At 35.9% G+C, this 16,956-nt stretch overlaps 1 pseudogene across 1 annotated transcript; it reads left to right on the plus strand.

Moving 5' to 3' along the window:
* Window positions 1-1,471: 1,471 nt before the first annotated feature.
* LOC143622784 (uncharacterized) lies at window positions 1,472-12,233 on the plus strand (annotated as a pseudogene). The gene is made up of 9 exons (XR_013151777.1): window positions 1,472-1,531; window positions 1,605-1,833; window positions 2,406-2,513; window positions 3,074-3,243; window positions 3,511-3,644; window positions 3,709-3,886; window positions 4,698-5,245; window positions 5,957-6,413; window positions 11,938-12,233. The product of XR_013151777.1 is annotated as an uncharacterized LOC143622784 (transcript).
* Window positions 12,234-16,956: the final 4,723 nt, after the last annotated feature.

Raw genomic sequence — 16,956 nt, forward strand, 5'->3', positions numbered from 1 at the left:
CCTTTTTGTCTGCATGTTTTTTGACCACACATTTTACTTACCCTCACTATTCACTCTTGTCATTTCAAATGGCATAAGTGAACAGTAGAATATAATAAAAAATATCATATGTTTAAAAAAAGTATATTTTAAATAGCTAATTTATTTTTTTCATTTTCTCTACATATATAATATTTTTTTGAAAATGACAAATAGGTGTTTTATTGTTAACGGGTTTTATCTTATCGCACTCTCATGTCTTCGAGCGAGTCTTTACGGTCGAACCCATACCTATAATTTGTTTAGTAACCATACCTATAATTGAAATACTTTATAATAAAAATACCATATAATATAGAATTTTTATGACACTTTTGACAAGACTGTCCTGGTTTTTTACGACACTATTCACTCATGTTATTTCAAAATTATGTATTATATGGTATTTTTATTATAAAGCATTTCAATTATAGGTATGGTTACTAAACAAATTATAGGTATGGTTCGACTGTAAAGACTCGCTCGAAGACACGAGAGTGCGATGAGATAAAACCCGTTAACAATAAAACGCCTATTTGTCATTTTCAAAAAAATATTATATATGTAGAGAAAATGAAAAAAATAAATTAGCTATTTAAAATATACTTTTTTTAAACCTATGATATTTTTTATTATATTCTACTGTTCACTTATGCCATTTGAAATGGCAAGAGTGAATAGTAAGGGTAAGTAAAATGTTTGGTAAAAAACATGCAGACAAAAAGGTGTCATAATAAAACTGTTCACTTCCGCCATTTGAAATGACGGAAGTGAATATGTGGCCAAAAAGGTGCAGAAAGTTATGTCATGTGTCATAATTGTCGGTACTGTTCATATCCGCCATTTCAAATGGCAGAAGTTATAAAAATAAATAGGGCTAGCTTAGAAGGGGTGAAAATTGTGTTCCGCCATTTGAAATGGCAGAACATGTGGTTTTTATTTGGCTTCCGCCATTTGAAATGACGGAACACCAAATTAGCGTCCATGTCACCAGACAACTTCTGACAGGTTATGCTACCATGGTCGGTTCCGCCATTTAAAATGGCGAAACACCTAGAAACCCAAAAAAAAATTCTCTCTCCTATAAACCATTACACCCCATTAGTATTTCCTATTTATAAAAATTTATGCTCATATAATAAATTAATTAGTTTAATATATTTACTTATAATCAAAATAAGATCTAGTCATTTACCGCAATGTAATAAAATAAAAGCTTTGGTAATTGGTATGCATGTGATAGTAAAATAAATTAAAACTTTTAAACTTCGTTATCCAATAGTCTTTATTCACATCCCATATTGCCGCCTTGCACCGGTTGAGTTCACGCATGTCCGCCACGTATCCCCACCGTAGACTACTCGGATCACACACACAACACACTCATCCAAAAGAACATAGAAACGAGTAACTCTATATAATTAAACCCTTCATTTCATCAACAACAAAATTTAATGGAGAAGAAGAAGCATCTATCCACCATTGCTAACAACGTTCTTCAACGATGTGCTATGTACGTAACCAACACGTTAATTATTTAATTCAACCGGAAGTTCATTCTCATATAGAGTTGGATTAATTTGCAGGATACTGGGGACGTCTGTGAGCGAATTAGTGAAGGAATTTGAGATCGAATGGAAGGCGGATGCCGGAGGATACTCGAGGAAGTTGGTGGAGTATTGTGCGGCCAAGGTGTTTAGCGAAATGTCTAGGAACCTTGAAGAAGTGATTACTAATGGAGTTTTTAGTCGGTTTACTTTCGATACGATGCTTGCTTGGGAAACCCCTAGCTCGGCTGATGAAGAGTCTCGTAAGGTATATATGCTTTCTTAGAATAATTTGATTATAAAGGAAATTTGAATATATATAACTTTTGCACTTGAATTGCATATAATTTTGCACATTATAGAATGGCGATGATGAGATTGATTAGTAGATTAGTTTATTTGTTATGATTTGATTAGATTAGATTTTCTCTATAATTATTGATTTGGGAATGAAATTGATCGGTAACAAGATGAAGAAGAAAAACAAAATAATGCAACATTAGCAAATGCCTCTTTTCATTGTACCACTTATTAGGAGTTGCAAAAAAAAATCATGACTCGTTTGGATTAAACGATTAAACACAACGTTTAATAAACAGACACGTACAATAAGCTAATCAAGTCAAACAAGCAAGATCAACAATACCATCCAAGTTAACATATATGTCAAGTTAACATAATTCGTTACTATAGATGAGTTTTTGGTAGCCAAGAAAGTCAAATGGGGCCTTTGATTTTAATGGGTATCCTATATTTTTTATTCGTTACTATAGATGAGTTTTTGGTAGCCAAGAAAGTCAAATGGGGCCTTTGATTTTAATGGGTATCCTATATTTTTAGGAGTATGTGGCAAAGGAGAAAGAAGATAAGGAGATACCTTCAACTACCCAATCGGCTAACGAGCAAGATGACATTCCTCTATTCTATTCGGACATCATGCCACTCCTTGTAAGGCACCTCTTTCTTTCATATAATGTTGATAATTATCTTTTTTCTACAAGGCGAGGGTGTACTCCTCCCCATGTATATTTCTGGGAGGGAAGAAAAATGGCAGTGCTTTAAATTGGGTTAAAATGAGTCATTTTTGATATCGATCAAAATGGGTTTACGCATGTTTGGTTGACCACCTGACCCAAAAAGGGTGGTTTTCTTTCTTTCTTTCTATAAATGATCGCTTTTAAATCTTTGTGACATGTAAACGTTATTGCCATAGTAATAATTTTAATCTCTTTATAAAGATAATTTTATGCATCACAATCAATCTATAAATATACACCGGATGATTTTCACACATTGAAACCGTTTTGAGCTATATGACTTATTCTACTGTAGCTAAGTTTTAATTTTACTTAATAACCATAAAGTGCAACCCAATTCGACTCATTAAACTATAAAATGTATCCTAATTCGGCTCACTTTTTATTCATAGGTAATTAGGTCGCAGTTGACATGTTTAGTGTTCTATCTCTGCATGAATGAGTTGTTATTCTGATATGTTGTGTTGGTAGGTTGATGATGAGCCAAGTGTTGGAGATGATGCATTTGTGTGGTTGGGATCATTAGTTCCTTTAGTGGCCGATTTTGTGAACGGGAGATTCACTTTTGAGACCCTAACTAGCACCACTATGAATCGCCTACATTTCCCTGCCTTTGACCGGTTCCTTAAAGAAATTGACAAGTAACACTTTTCAATCTTATTTTATTTTGGCTTTCTACATGCAATCTAGTCATGTTTTCTCTAAATAACATATCACGTTTTACCAATGTTTCATTTTGCTCCCTCAAATTTTTGTACATAAATAATTGTGTCGTTTTAGTTACTAATATACACATATACACATAATAATCATCTACATATCTTACGAATCGTGCATATATATATATATATAAACCATCTATGGCATTGCATATTTTCTTTTAAATTTGGTTGTGGATTCTATTGTAGATGCATAAAGCATTTGCAAAAGCTAGCACCGCCGAAGAATGTGGTCATGGCTGATGATGAGTTCATTCTTCATGTTGAGGGAACCGCGAGTTCACAAAGAGTTATACGCCACATTGGAGGACAAAGCTGGCCTGGTTGGTCTTGATTTTTTTCTTACATATTTTCACTTGGAAACCGTTGTTAATATTGGTTCTTTAGGTAGGCTCACATTAACCAACTATGCTCTCTACTTTGAGTCCTCGGGTATTGTTTCTTATGAAGATGCAATTAAGCTTGATCTTTCGAAGGACATCGAACACACTATAAAATCAACAGCCACGGGTCCTTTGGGTGCTCCTCTTTTTGACAAGGCGATAATATACGAGTCCCCTGAGCTGTAAGATTATTTTTTTATCTACCTGTTCATATTGTCATAAATACAATAGACGTGCAAGTTGTTAACACATTACCTAGGACCATGTGTAAAAAAATTTTCTCAAGCTTTTTACACTTGTAAACATGTATAACATGTTCATATTTGTCAGCACGCATGAAAATGAAAAGTCAAAAACTTTAACCATAAGATTGGCTTACAGTTCTAATGTAAGACAAATTCTATGTTTTTGCTCGTTTTTAAGGTTTATATTTGTTTCTCTATTAATGTGAGTAGGGGGTCAATCTTGTCGGGTTGAATGGCTGAACATGTACCATGTTTTATTGTGTCAAGTCATAAACACCAACCCAGACATACTTAAAAACGTGAAAGAAGATCACAGCTAGTTTAACCCCATCTATCCAGATGATTCAAATGGGTTACACGGGGTCTTTTTCAAGTTGTAATGTGTTAAATGTTGGATGCTTTTAATAAATGGATTGAACTAGTTAAGGGTGGTTGGGTCGGCCCGATTAATTTAACGGGTTATTGTGTCAACACACTTAATTAAACGGGTTAAGGAATAAAGAGGTGATCATCTTGATTATGACTCGCATATAAACGGGGTTAAATATGACAACAAAAGACCTAATCTTTTTCATGTCATGTTTTCCATCCCTTATATAAGCATAGGCTCGTGAGCGTGTAAATATGGAAACAACTTTTACAAGTTTATATGTATGGCCAATTTAACAAAATACACACATTCATTACAGTGTAGGTTTATGTTATATAACTTTCGCACTTAATAAAAAAAATATCCACTCTTCTTTAGGCCAGAAGATGTCCAAATCGAGTTCCCAGAAATGACTAGCTGCACAAGATGTGACTACTGGCTTGCTCTGGTAAAGGAAATTATGTTACTAACAAAATTCAAAATCGAATCTCCTCTACAAGCATGGGAAATGCATGCAAGGACCATATTAGGAATCATAAGGCTTCATGCAGCCCGAGAATTACTTAGAATTTCCCCACCCGAACCCAAAAGTTTCTTAATTTTTGCCTTGTTTGATGAGCTGACTACCGGTAGTAACGTGTTAGAGGAGCTTGCTGAGAGTTTGAAAACGGTTGACACTGCACACTCTTGCAGTGCTACTTCTATACTCCGTAACTTAAACGTCTCGCAAGTGGTTAGTGGGCGCATGGAATTGAAAGTAGGGACCGAGCATGATGAAATTGCTAATAATAGACCGGAAAATATGGCGTCATTGGAGACAGCAGTTGAACAGGTTAGAGAGGAAGCAAAGGAGATCAATACCGCAAAAGCCCAGGCTGATGAATTGAAAGATGGAAGGGATTGGCAATAGTGCTCTTGTTTTGATGGTACATTCTTTCATTAACAAATGCAAGCTTTATGATGAATATGTGATTTGCACACTTCTTTATATTAATTTACAAAGTTATATAACATAAATGTGTAAAAACAAACATTTGTCACGTTTTTTACACTTGTAAGTTATAATGGTGTGAAAATATAATATTTACAAAAAAATATAAAAATTTGCATTACAAAGTTCGGGTTTTTGTACGCTTGTAAGTTCTTTTTTTCTACAATCATAAGCATGAATGTTATCATAACAGTGTATATTTCTTTGCCTTTATAAACGTCCAATCTCCTTAACATGTTTGCTTGCTTCATTAATGTGACCAAAGTTACATCGTTTGTACTAAACGATGTAAGAACATAATGTCCAATCTCCTTTAACATGTTTGTTTGAACAATGTGACCGAAAATATACCATTTTCTCTAAACCATGTATGTAGTAAGAACAAACAAAGAAACACACACGTACCAAGAGATTGGTAGGATGGGAGCAAATATTTTATTTATCTAAAGAGATAGAGAGAGGTTGCTTTTATTGAGATCTCTGGCTCCGATAACCTTTGTTGACTAGTATAGTATCCACAAAAAAAACATAAAAGTGTGGCGCAAGGAATCAAAAACTACAAAGAGTACTAGAAATAGTAACAGACCTTGTAGATTTGCCATGTATAAAATGTTATAACCTTCCCCGTATTAATATGGTGGTGCAGGAATTGGTGAAGCCATTAAAAAGTGCATTGCCATGGTTTCAGGAGGTTATCCAGTGGGAAAAACCAGCATCGACCCTCACAGTGATCGGCTTAACCTTACTAGTTGTATACAAGTAAGGTGTTATGGAATCTAAATATCTGATTAAGCTTTGGATATTATAAATGATTATGAAAAATACACACCTAAATATGTAATAACCAAGTTACCTTGCTTGTAGAGTGGGTTGGCAAGGCGATGGCAGTGTTCATAATGTGGGTCGTTTCAAAGATGATTTGGGCAAGAAGACATGGAGTAGGGAAGAAAACCAAGTTTGTGGTGTGTACTGCTTCTGATCAAACAACAATGGAGAGCATAGTTTCAGCACAACATGGACTCAACACCGTGTACAACATCATGCAGTTGGCAAACATTGCGATTCTGAAAATATGGTCAATATTGTTGTCCAATGCCCCCAAGGTACGCTTTTAAACTACTACATGACTAGCCATTGTGGTCGTTTTTCCTTTATTTGGCAGTTTTGCCAAATTTTTGAAATTACAAATTAATTAGAAAATCTTAAAAAAAAAATTTGAAATTACAAATTAATTAGAAAATCTTAAAAAAAAACTATAAGTAGACTCTTTGTGACAATCGTCAATTTCAGGTTAAACTCTCGAAATGCGAATTTTGGCTTAGCGATGTTCACTTTTTGGGACATGTGGTCAACGAGAATGGTATCCATGTCGATCCCGGTAAGGTAGAGGCCATCAAAAACTGGGAAGCACCTAAGACCCCGACTGAGGTGCGGCAATTCCTAGGACTGGCCGGCTACTACCGGCGTTTCATCGAAGGGTTTTCAAAGATTGCTCAACCCCTCACCGCTTTGACTCACAAGGGCACTAAGTACAATTGGGTTGACGCGCAAGAATCCGCTTTTCAACTGCTGAAAACCAAACTCTGTAGCGCCCCTATTCTAGCCCTACCCGAGGGAACGGAGAATTTTGAGGTACATTGTGACGCATCGATACAAGGTCTCGGTTGTGTGCTGATGCAACTCGAGAGGGTTATAGCTTATGCCTCTTGACAACTACGGATTCACGAGAAGAACTACACGACCCATGATTTGGAACTCGGAGCTGTGGTGTTTGCCCTTAAGATATGGAGGCATTACTTGTACGGTACCAAGTTTACCATTTACACCGACCACAAGAGTCTCCAGCATATCTACGATCAGAAGGAGCTGAACATGCGACAGCGTCGTTGGGTCGAGCTGCTTAAAGATTATGATTGTGCCATCAAGTACCACCCTGGCAAGGCCAATGTAGTGGCCGACGCTCTCAGCAGAAAAGAAACAGATAAACCCAGACGAGTGCGAGCATTGCAACTCACGATTCATGCCAGCTTACCCGATCAGATTCGCGATGCCCAACTCGAAGCTTTGAAAGATGATAATCTTCCATCAGAACTCATACGGGGCATGAACAAGCAACTTGAAACCAAATCGGACGGGGTCCGATATTTTGAGAACTGGATTTGGGTTCCACGATACGGAGAGTTGAGAACTCTAGTGATGGACGAAGCTCATAAGTCCCGATATTCTATCCACCCTGGCTCAGATAAAATGTACCATGACTTAAAGGCACTTTGCTGGTGGCCAAATATGAAAGCCGACATTGCCACCTACGTGAGCAAATGCTTGACTTGTGCCAGAGTCAAGATAGAATACCAGAAACCATCTGGCCTGCTACAGCAACCGGAACTTCCAATGTGGAAATGGGAACACATTTCAATAGATTTTATCACGGGATTACCTAAAACACCGACGGGATGCGATACCATCTGGGGATCGTTGACAGGTTGACTAAGTCTGCACACTTCTTAGCGATTAAGGAATCGGATAAAATGGAAAGATTGACTCGCGTCTACATGAAGGAAGTAGTGTCTAGACACGGAGTGCCTGTCTCAATCATTTCTGATCGAGATTCCCGTTTCACTTCGCATTTTTGGAAGTCGCTACAAAGCGCACTAGGCACCCGTCTGGATATGAGCACAGCATACCATCCTCAGACGGATGGGCAAAGTGAACGAACTATTCAGACCTTGGAGGACATGTTGCGTGCCTGCGTGTTGGATTTCGGAAAAAGTTGGGAACCTTACTTAACTTTGGTAGAGTTTTTGTATAATAACAGCTACCACACAAGTATTAAAGCAGCGCCGTTTGAAGCACTGTACGGACGGAAGTGTCGATCACCTCTCTGCTGGGCAGAGGTGGGTGACAGCCAAATCACTGATCCAGAACTAGTACTCGAAACTTCGGAAAAGATTGTTCAAATCCGAAACCGCATGGCAGCAGCACGAGATCGCCAAAAGAGTTACGCCGACAAGCGCCGAAAACCCCTCGAATTTCAAGTGAACGATCAAGTGTTACTCAAAGTCTCACCTTGGAAAGGTGTGGTTCGCTTTGGAATGCTAAACAAACTCAACCCACGATATGTTGGTCCTTACCGGATAACGGAACGCGTTGGTCCGGTGGCGTACCGACTGGACTTACCAGCGGAACTCAGCAGTGTACACAATGTTTTTCACGTATCAAATTTGAAGAAATGCCTATCCGATGAAACCCAAGTAGTCCCTTTGGACGAACTGCAAGTTGATGAACAGCTACGCTTCATTGAAGAACCAGTTGAAGTTTTGGATTGGGAAACCAAAACACTCAAGCATAGCAAAATTCCAATTGTTAAGGTTCGTTGGAACTCGAGACGTGGACCGGAGTTCACGGTGGAACGCGAGGATCAAATGATGAAAAAGTATCCTCACCTTTTTGAAGGGCTGACCAAACACCGGAAACCGCGAAACCCGTCAAACCGTCAGAAATCACCGGAGGTATGAATTAAATTTCGGGACGAAATTTCTTTCTACTAGGGGATGATATGACAAACTGAAAATTTTTCTTACTTTTTCAGACACTCATCACGACTTGACCCAAATTTTCGGGACGAAAATTCTTTAACATGGGAATGATGTGACAATCGTCAATTTCAGGTTAACTCCGTTAACTCAACTCCGTCAATTCAAACTTAAAGATTACTGAATCTATAACGCACACCTCATTACATTTAAACTAGGGTTTAAATGACGCTTAACACTTACTACATGTGTAGTCTTTCGGGATTTGCACCGAAACGCAAACGAGTTGACGCAAACGATTGGTGAAAAAACGAAAAACGTCAAAACAATAATTATGTGATGATTATGTGTTAGACTTATGTGTTATGTGATAACATTGTTATAAACGTTAACTCAATGTGCTAGAACTAGTTAATTAAGTTAGAAAAGTAACATTTGAAAGTGGAGGGACCTAGATGTAACATGTTATTATTATTAATAATAATAAACCTAAAACCCTAATCTCCCTCTTTCCCTCACTAGACCGATCGGCCAGCCCCCCCTCCCCCTCTCTTGCGATCGCCATTCACACACACACATACAAGCAATCTTTCAAGCTTTTGATTGAAGATTAAGGTGCTAGGAAGGTATAAACAACTATCCTATGCATCCTCTATGCTTAATTTTCGATTTTCAATGGGTTAATTATAAACCGTAGGTCCGATTTCTATATGTTATTGTGTTCATATGATTTTTTTTGATTTGATGGTGTATTGATGATGATTTGATAACTAGAATTGATATTGTTACATGTTAATTGTTGTGTCTTTGATTTTGAGATCAAATAAAACCCTAACCATGTATGTATGGTGTAATTGATATGCATGGATAGTGGTTATGGTGTTTAGAGTGTTATATGAACGGATTATGATCCATAGATGGTTAATATGTTGAGTTTTGTTGCAAACAGTTTCTGGACAGATTGTGTTGTTGATGTTCAATTGACTGTATCTGGGTGTAAATGTGAAAATTGGTTGAGATTATTGATACTACAGTAAACTAGGTTGAGTCTAGTTTCTAGAGAATATAAATTTGCAATTTTTGGACATGTATAAGTTAACCTTTATGATTTTACAAAAACGTTGTGCAAAGCTGAGTTGTTAGACCTGCTGTTAGGTTGTTTTGTAAATGTTATATCTCATGAACTACGAGACCAATTGGGTTGGTTCCACTTCTGGAAGTTGACTTGTTGAGTTAGGAACCTAACCCAAGTGGTCTTGCACTTGTTGGATTTTTCATTTAACGGGAATTTCAAATAACATTCTGTTGCGCATAAATTTGACTGTTGTGAGTTTGCTGTGGTAAATCGATCATTGTGAGAAATATATGTGGAATAAAAATAAAATAAAATATGTTCTGGAAACCTAATACATATATGCTTTTGTGATGATTTTTGGTAAATTAATTGAGATGCTATGATCGGTGGAATAGACTAGTTTTACAAGTAGAATTCTGTCGTTAAGAAACTAGTTGCTGAATTTTGTAAAAGTTGCATGAAACATGGTATTTGCTAATTAATTGTCGTGTTTTGACCAAATTGCCCTTGAAGGGAATGATTGCTAATTAATTGTCGTGTTTTGACCAAATTGCCCTTGAGGGGAATGATTTCTAATTAATTGTCGTGTTTTGACCAAATTGCCCTTGCGGGGAATAATTGCTAGTTAATTGTTATGTGTTGACCAAATTACCCTCACGGGGAGTAATTGCTAGTGATGTACATTATTAATACATGACACGTAAATAATTGCTCACACATGTAGTGTATCACAAATGTACTTGTTAAAGTCACACACGATTCACAAACGAAACACGAAACATATTGTGTGCATAGGTATTATGTGCCGAGTCTAGAGAATCGATAATAGTTCCGACACTTAGAAAAATCTCTTTGTTGTTTTAGAACGCTAGAGAGAGTTTTTCTGTGACGCGCATCCTTTGGTGATTTATTTTTGGGAATTCTTCGCAAACAGTGAGTTTCACTTACCCCTTTTAAACTATTTTAAACGCTTTTCACTTGGGAGAGATAACATACTCCGATAAACGCATTTAAGATTTTGTTAGTAAATTATATATCACTTGTAAAGGCTAAGTGGCAAACGAAACATTTGAAGTCCTACACATCGAACCGGTTAATATTTGGAATAGCGAGTCACTGTTGAGTAGTACTACTGGGTTTGACAAACCCCACCCAACGCTAAACTCGACTGGAGGTCGAGCGGGTGTAATTTTGGCTAACACGTACCATGGTCTGGATGACCTGGTGACAAGGCACTTGATAAACAGTCAGCTTCGGTGTCGAACACTTAGTAATACTTGTTGTATAGGCTAGCTACCTATCGATATATAATTGATTTAACGCTATCTGGTAACGCAAAACGCTTAACGCAACGCTTAACGCAAAACGCTGAACGCAAACGCTAAACGCTTTATTTTATATAAACTTGTGAACTCACCAACCTTGTGTTGACACTTTTAGTATGTTATTCTCAGGTAGCCGAGGCGGGCGCGCGGTATAGGATCATGCATAGTTTTTGAACATTCTGATATGCAAACATGATTTTAACTATTATTACTTGGGTTTTTAAGTCGTCCTGCGTGACGCAACTTTTGTCTTTTGGTTTTTACGCTTCCGCACTTAATTTCATTTAAACGTTTTTATGGTTTGATTATAACTAATGATTCCGATCCTGTTAGTTCACACCCTCTGACGGTAAAACTCCGTTAGTGGAATTTGAGGGTGTGACACTCTTAGATTGTGTTAATCTAAAAATTAGTGCATTTATTTAAATTAAGAGAAAAGTATTATATAGCTGAGTGGAAGTTTGACACGTACATAATCCGGCTTGTCGACCTTTCTGTCTACTAGTTATGATCTCCTTGATTCCATGCCTAACTAAAGTTGTGCATTTTGAAGCTTGGGAATATAATACCATGTTTCTATTTGCCCAACCGTCCAAATTATAGTCTGCTAACTCTTGGATAAACTCGTAATAACACATAAAAAGAAGTCTTCATGTTTACATCATTTAATGTTTTGTGGTCATGTTGGTTGCAGCACACAGATATGGCGATTACCGCGATGACCGGGGTTGCAATCATGTTGGCAGTTATTCCTCTTAAGTTTATAATTATGGCCCTTGTGGTATCGGCTTTTGCTGCAACGTCAAAGCCAGCGAAGCGCGCTAACAGGAACAAGAACGACATGGGGAAGCGAAAATTACAGGGATGGTGGGATTCGATTCCAGTTATTCCTGTTGAGATTGTAGACAAAGTTGAAGACATTCCGAAGGTGGAGAAAATAGACTAGCTAGTAACGGTAAAAGTACGTTATAACAGTCAAGTTTTGGTGTTATGTAGTTCTCTGTCTCTTTTGTATAGCGAATTGTCCGTCTTGAGTCGAGACGTGATAAATCCGATTCTCCTTTTAAAGAGAGGCCCTTAATAGTGAAATGTATAAAAATGTTGAGTCGTGTTTGTCCGTTTGTCTATAAACAAACACCCCTTTGAATGACTTATCATAGTTTATTGTTTTTTACTGCCAATTATGTTATTCATAGCCAAACCAAAATTAAGAAGAATGGCGATCAATCAAGGCTTGCGTCGGCAACAGGTTGCGATCAAGTGGCATCGTGGCTAGGGCTTGACTAGGGTACACTACTAAAAAAAAGAGAGAACTGAATTCGTAGAAAATTTGCTGGAAAATCCAGTTTCTAACAGTTTAACGTTTTTAATTGTTTTTCAACAATTTTTCTTATAAAATTGCTACAAAAACATGTGGTTGTAAATTTTCTGCAAAAACTATTTTAATTTAACATAATGTTTATTAGATAATATTGTAACAAAGTTGGAGCTTAACTTTTTTTTATTGGAAATCTGTTAGAACTACTTGTAGGAAATTTGTAGGAAATTTTTGTGAAAAAATGACTTGTTTTCTAGTAGTGGTAGGTTGAGGCCCATCTACACCAGTTATGTACCCGTGGAAACCAAAAGACAAACGTTCGGTGATATGGATCTCAAGACTATGTTGTCACAGGTCGGTCCAAAATTGTGATTACCTAGCGATTTGAAAAGCAAGCTCAAAAGGGCAACAACCGGGACCTCTCAAAAATTTCTAAGCAGGCACTTTGTCTCAAAACAGTAGATAACTTGGAAACTGCAATAACCATATAGATTTAGCAAAATGTGCCATGTAACATGTAAGTTTAGTGAAAGATGAGGGTGAATGATTTTTTGTACCTTTTTAATGCATTTTAATATTTTTAAAAAATTAACTAAGAGATGTCGATCTAAACACGTGTCAAAACTATTTACAAGACCAGAACGTTTTTTTTAAACAACTTCGTATTATTTTAAATATATTTTAGAATGTTCAGAGAAAAAATAATACATATGTGTATTTCGTTTATTTACTAATAACTAAGGATAATAGGTTATTTGAAAAGAATCAAATTAAATGTTTCATAAAATTTTATCATAAAAAATCTAATAAAAGAAGTGACAATGTGAAAGCTACTAGGCTACTATGGTCTTAACATATTAGCATCAGAAGATATTTAAACCCTCTTGCAATTTTTTATGTCCCCTCATGAACCTTTGAAATCCCATTTAAGATAAACAAATTAGCAACATTTAAGAACCTTAAAACTCTTATCGAAATTTATGAAGTTTAGAGGGTATGTTAGAGTGAGAGAGAGAAAAGTGGAGGAGGTTAGTGGAAGTCGTAACTCGTAAGGTGGGTTAAAGAAAATAATAAATTCAATACTAAGTTTGATATTAGCACATTTGTGTTCAATAAAATTATAAAATATACCTTTTAGTTTGATTTGATTTTTAAACAACCCTAGATTTGATATTAGCACTTTTATTTATTTTTAGCAAAAGCCTTTTATTTTCTAATTTTGTTAGATATTGTGTTTATATGTCATTTTTATGTTTATAACTCTAAATTTCATAAGCATTATCTATATATATTTGAGTTGATCAAATATATTAACTATATTATCCTATCATAAATACATAATAAGTAAATATATAAAGTTAAACAAATTTATGAGTACAAAATATATTGACCCGTCCTGTCTTACACCGACTTATTTTGATCATCATACATATTTTTTCCCTCACTCATAAAAAATCCTGGATCCATCACTAGTCTTGGCATAAAACGAGATGATAATAACACTTATCAAATCTATTTAAATCATTAAAATATTACGTAATTTTTCACAAAAAAAATAAAATAAAAAATTTAACAGCAGTTTTTCACATTTTCTAACAGATCTAATTTTAGATAACTCAATTAATATAGATATTACACAATATTTTGTGAACTCAGAACACAGTATCCAAAAGGTACGTACGAAACCAGGGAAGGGAACATATGCGAAGTACGCATACTATGTGTTTATGATCATTCCACGTGTGCATCCCAATTCCAGCTTGGTCCACGTATGAGCAACATTAGTCAAAAACAACATAAATACATCCACGAGTTAATAATATAAAAATTATATTCTAATAGTAATATATATCATTTAGTATACAAATACTATAATTACATAACGATTGATGTATATTAAAACTGACCTTATAACCATTAATGCTTATAAAACTGTTACAAATACATTTTAGTAAGACTCGTTATGATGTTGTAAACGGGGCGGCAAAACCACGTGGCCCTCGCCCGGAACACCGTCAAAGCGTTAAACTCTATGCAGTAGAGGGTGGGCTTCAACATATTAATGGGGCACCAAAAGGAGAAAATTGTGGGACCTAAATGCTTTAGTAAGAAAATTATAGGGTTTTAACGTGATAAAAATACTTTAAGCCAGAATACATTGTTGAAAAAGTGTGTTAATTAAAGACTCATTATTTACGTAACAATGACAACACTTTAGCTTAAAGCCTCTCCACAACAACCTAATAAACTTTTATTTATATAATGTTCGGATAATTTATGTGGACCATCTTTTTAAGAACTCCACTTTCGTGTATCATGTTCATGTACCTTTAGATCCATTGAATTTGTTCAATTGCATGAAAGCCAAGTGTTGCGATGCTACAATAAGTGTTGATTGTACTTTAATTAGTTGTATATAATGATAATATTAAGGTGGTAATTTGAAACCTCATTGTTTTCGTTCATTTCAATGCAGGTTTAAATAAGACTTTAAGGTTAGTTAATTATTCTGCAAATTTCTTTATATATTCACGTGGAGGAACGAGATCGAAGAAATACGTTGGTATGCTTGGTTTTAATACCATCTTGTAGTGACGGTTAAAATCGACTAATAGAAAATATGCCAGTCGTTATTATATTGAGATTTTTTTTATTTAAAATAAAACGTTAAGAAAAACCTTCTGACCATCCCATCAAAATGACGATGACATATAATATTATTCATGCATATAGTATTTATATTGAATAAGTAATTAACGTTACTTTTTGATTTTAGTAGTAAACTCAAATGATACTTTAACTAATTGTGAGGTCTTTGAAAAATATGGCGATATGATTTGTACGCTTCCGTTTTCTAAGAGTTTGAAGGGACATCTTGAATTTATCTAAAGAAAGCCCATTTAACAAAATAGTGTACTTTTTACATTTAACATAACTTAGATCAAAGTTTATTGAGTGTACTCAAGCTCTAACGCACTCGTGAATGACTTTAGAAGCAATTTTTTTTTATCTCATATGACCCAACTAGCTAGTTTTTTGTTTATTGTTCAACGAGCCCATGAAGTTTCTTTTAATGACCTCGAGTGTTTTGATAACTTTGTAGGAACTTTGAACAACTATAACATAAATAGGAAGACTTCCAAGAACATGTTTAGGCTTACGAGCACGTTTGAGCTCGATAATGAAGCTTAGGCTCGCGAATTAAGCAAAGCTTATTTGAGGCTCAAGCTCCTTTAAACTCAACATGATTCGAGTTATAGTGAGCCGATCTTAAGTCATTCACGAGAGGCTTAGCTCGTTTACACACCTACAAAAAGTTCCATCTTATATAATATGTTTTCTAGCATGGGCACATAATAAAAGGCCATGCTGTACGGTCACCAAATGGCCACTAGTGATCCAACCTTGCACTAGACCACCAAAGTGGTCGCAGGCAACACCGAACCCCCATCTCCGTTCAACTAGTGGTGTTGTGAAAATGATCCAGCCCACGCAGACCATTGTCACCTTTGCCTCTCTATCTCTCTCTACTATATCTCTTTCTCTCTCCTTGGTTCTCTCTCAACAATATAAAAAACGAGGAATGGAAAATTGTGTGTATAATATAAGTTGACTGGTGGGGATGAATGAAGGAAACGGTGAGGTGGTGAATGGAGACTGATATGTATAACGCATGACTTATAATGAGTGATACATCTAATCATTTTGTGTCCTTAAAGGATAAGGAGTGGTGGTAAGTCGTCTCTCATCTAGTTTAGAGTGGAGAGTTTAAGAGTCTGTTTGGTAGTCTGTTAATAATTTCATTAAGATGTCACATTTGCATCACTCAGCATTAAGTGTGTTTGGTTCACTAGACGAACACAACTGAATCAATCAACAAACTTCTTACCCATTAAGTTTCAAAATGCTACTGAATAAAACTTTTGCTCTTTCATCCTTTCACATGTGTTTATAACCATCATTCTGCCACTTACACACCACCTGCTCGACTCACCACCACATTAGCATATTTAGCACTGACTCAAATTTAAAGTCTATTAACCATTCAGGTTTATTACTAGTTCAACATTTATTGGTGTAGAGGTTGTCAAATAATCTATAAATCCAATAAGGGATGTAGACTAACTATAGTATCACTTAAATAAAAATATAATTATCCTTCACTTGTTGCTTAGTAGTAGGGTTTGGGTTATTCAATGAACACCCAAGTTTGATCCTCAATCGTGGCACTTTGAGTGAATGTTAATAATGAAAGATTTGAGCTGCGATTTGTAAGGTTGTCAATTCGAACCCTGAGCTCAATTGGGGTTTAGTCCCGTCGTGTGTTATGGCAGAGAGCTCTATTTTTGTGATGACACAACAACTTTCAAGTGGCAACTGACAATATATTTTCCC

Source organism: Bidens hawaiensis, unplaced genomic scaffold (assembly GCF_021521415.1).
Source record: "Bidens hawaiensis isolate Kalapana, Puna unplaced genomic scaffold, B.hawaiensis_p1.1 tig00003244_1, whole genome shotgun sequence".
NCBI classification, from domain to species: Eukaryota; Viridiplantae; Streptophyta; class Magnoliopsida; order Asterales; family Asteraceae; genus Bidens; species Bidens hawaiensis.